This window comes from Oncorhynchus mykiss, chromosome 2 (assembly GCF_013265735.2).
Source record: "Oncorhynchus mykiss isolate Arlee chromosome 2, USDA_OmykA_1.1, whole genome shotgun sequence".
In the NCBI taxonomy this organism is placed as follows: domain Eukaryota; kingdom Metazoa; phylum Chordata; class Actinopteri; order Salmoniformes; family Salmonidae; genus Oncorhynchus; species Oncorhynchus mykiss.
Window position 1 is genome coordinate 61,706,887 of NC_048566.1, and position 3,636 is coordinate 61,710,522.

The 3,636-nt window shown below is 43.0% G+C and overlaps 1 long non-coding RNA gene across 1 annotated transcript; it reads left to right on the plus strand.

Annotated features, from left to right (window-relative positions):
* Window positions 1-1,562: 1,562 nt before the first annotated feature.
* Window positions 1,563-3,219, plus strand: LOC110491115. Its single transcript, XR_005037428.1, has 2 exons — window positions 1,563-2,051; window positions 2,172-3,219. It is a non-coding gene; the product is annotated as an uncharacterized LOC110491115 (long non-coding RNA).
* Window positions 3,220-3,636: the final 417 nt, after the last annotated feature.

Consider the following 3,636-nt stretch of genomic DNA (forward strand, 5'->3'; position numbering starts at 1 on the left):
GGGCAAACTGGTACGGAAGATGCTATTTCAGGGCCTTGACATCCCTGAGGTACCCATGAACTACAGCCGCTCTGAGAACTTTAAGCTACAGAATGAACTGGTGGCAAAGCTTTGTCCTCTGATGGTAAGGACAATCATGGCTACAACCATAGCCAATCAACAACCTACTATTCAAGAAGCAGTGATGTCTTCCGAGAACATCCATGTGAAAGAGCTGTGTGAGGCAGGTATCAAACACCTCAAAGAGAACCATGTACCCGATGACTCTGAGACAAACATCATGGTCAGAGGGGCTTTGAGTGAAATTGAATCCTGTATGATTGAGACCTCCGACAAGGACTCTCCCAGTCTACATTCCACACCAGAGGTGGTTGTAGACCTGATCACCAAGCTGCTTCATGGGTATGAGCTTAACTCAGAGGACTTTGCATCACCTGTGTCATCCCCAACCACCACTCTCTCTGATGTGGCAATGGACATGGTGGTTTCTGTCCTTCGGGACATGTCCGATTCCCCAGACGTTACCTCAGCATTGGAAATGACCAAGGATCTCAAGACGCCGTACTCCCGCCCCTCAAGTGCAAGGATTGTAAGTGCCCTCTGCAGAGAGCTGGAGGAGCACATGGGCTCTCCTGATGCTCTGAGGCGAGCTTTGAGCCGTGGCAGCGGGGAGATGACAACAGCCATTGCGAGTGCAGTCACCAGGGAAGTCAACCGTCTGGGTTCAATTGTACCCAAAGTCTCTATCAGGCCGCTCTCCTCAGACATCTGCCTAAGGACAGACCAGGACAAGGTCATGGTTAAGAGCCGATGTGGCTCGGCTGAGGTGAAGGCATCCCAACCGGTGTATATTATTGTTCATGTAGAGGCGGTGATGGATATCATTGTCCGGCTGCGGTCTCTGATTGTTCCTCGGACCCAGGATAAACTGGCCAGCTGGACCCTAGTTGAGGATGTGACCAACAAGCTGTCCAGTGCTCTGTGGGTGAGGGTCACTAACAGGTGGAGGGAAGCAAATGTCTGCCTGAAGGCAACAGACATCTTTCAGTTGGTGCTGTCTGTGCATAGAAAGTTGATGCAACGCTATGGCACAGAGGAAGCCCTACAGAAGATACTGTGCCACAAGGCACCCAAGCTGCACAAGGACATTGTCTGTCTTGTCACGAACGGAATTATGGATGCACCATCCAAACTTCAAAGCACCAAAAATCTGGAATCTACACTCAACTTGAAAGAATTGACAGCCTTGTTTAATGAAATGACAACCCGTCAATCTTTGAATAAGAAAGCTGAGCAGAGCAGCATGAAGACTGAGATTGAACAGTCGGAGTGGTCCACTGTGGAACAAGTGACATCCGGTTCCACCAGCTTCATTAGGGAGCTTATATTAGAAGAAGTCCTGATGAAGCTTGTCAAGAAGATATGCCGAATGCCAAAAAGGATCAACAAGTGTCAGCGCATCCAGATCAGTGATCTGGTGACTGAGCTGATCCGATTGTTCGACGATGAGGTGACCAAATATCTGATTGAGGAAATGGAAAGCCAGAAAAAAAAATTCAATTCTAAGATGACATCGAAGCTGGCAGATGCCATCTACACTGACCTTGGGAAGGTCAAGCGTTTGAAACGCTCCTTGAAAATTGACGATTTATTTGAGGATCAGGAGATGCTTTCCATTGTCTCTGTCATTGTTTCCCACAAGCTACTGGCCATCTTGAAACCCTCAGTTTCCAACCCATATGACCGTGAGACCTCAGACCTTGAAGACTCATGCAGTAATGATTTGGAGGATGCGGAATCTGAGGGGGTGCATTATGCCACCGGCAGAAAGGTAAGACAAGCTCAGATTACTCTTGAATGGTCATTGGTTGTGCTTTTTGATATCGGCACCAGTAAGTATAGTTGTATAATTATAGGAATATGTAAAGGAAGTGAAATTGAAGTTTAATTGTGCATTCTTGAATTCTAATCACAGTCCAACATGAGCATCGTCCTTACAGACACTACAAACCAGCCAGAGATGTACATTGCTGTGGATTCTACACCTATGAGTGAGTATTCCTGGGGGGAAATGTTCTTATGGGACAATTATATATAAAGAAGTAATAAATTATTGTTTTTTCAGACAATTGTCCATCTGAAATTCTTACAGATTTTCATCTTCTTGCCAGTTAAATTATCCAAGATGAGGAAAGGCATCCGGGACTTCTTCCGGGGAGTCCAGAAGGCCTGGAAACGCTTGGTCACCTGCAAGTCCTCTGGGTCCTCTGATGGGTAGCCTGGATGACGTGCAGCCCATGTCAGTTGCTTTTGCCAGGCTACATCTGAGGAGGACACCACAACTGGCCTCAATACAACATTTTTATTTTTGTTGGTCATTTCTGTTTTCATTTTGAATCCCCTAATGCTGCTATATTTGAACCAGGCTGTCAGTGGACTAGCTTACCATTAGTTTATACTCCTTAAGGAAGATACACTATAGGCTAGTCAACACCACAATTCCATCTGGGTCTTTTGATCCCTTATTAGCTCCCACTCCTGTAACTAGGAATGTGAGCTTCTAAATGTCATTCAGACATCTACAGCTTCTCCTGTGATTAGGAAGATAAGCTAAGGAGCCCAACCAATTGACTAGATGTGCTGTACATCTGATGCCCTCTCCCTATTGTAATCATTGATCCACGTCCATTGCAGCCTCTAAATTTGATGTAGATATTTAGCCTAAATTAAAAAATGACAAGGAGGGTAGGCCGACAGCAGCTTCTACTCTTACGATTAGGAAAGTGGTGCTAAACTTTTTGGGCTTTGAGAAACTATGTATTTTATTTTTCAATCACATACATACTTTTTAATGGTTGTTTTAATAAAGCATTTGTATTGCAGATTTTTATTAATATTGTATCTTTCATCATTTTTTATTTTAATTTAGGTTTTCATTTGATGACATGGGACTAAAGCGTAGTTTATACCCTACATACGTACACAAGAAATAACTACAAGCAGCTACACAAAAAAAACTTTACACAAGAACGCAGGATCAGCATTTTGAGAAGCGTTCTTGTGTTGCACCTCTCCCTATTGTATGAACTAGGCTTAGTCATTTTATGACTTCTATAAGGGTATATAATTGTATCCATAGTGCAGTATTAAGATATTCATTGTGGAGCTTTATATTATAGTAGAAATAATGTAAATGAATAAAAGTGAATTGATGTATGTCAACTTGATGGCGATATTTGCTTGCTCAACAAAAGCTATATTATTGTTAGACAGACGGAAGTTGTATGACTTTCACTTATTTATTTAATTGGCACGGTCCTGAAAGAGGTAGAAAAGGCCTCAAGAAGGCGACAAATATCTTCTGTCAGAAAATCCTATCAATGTATTTATCACATGCGCTGTCGAACAGGTGAAATGCATACTTACATCTTCCTCTAACTCTGCCTTGGCAGAGAAGGGCTTGATGAATAATTTACAGTATATTGAATTCAGAGTTTCTAGTGTGAAGTACAACATTGCTGTCTGCCAAATTAATTAGCAGTATTAAAGCAGTGTAATATACACTGAGTGTACAAAACATGAGTGCTCTTCCCATGACATAGATGGACCAGGTGAATCCAGGTGAAAGCTATGATC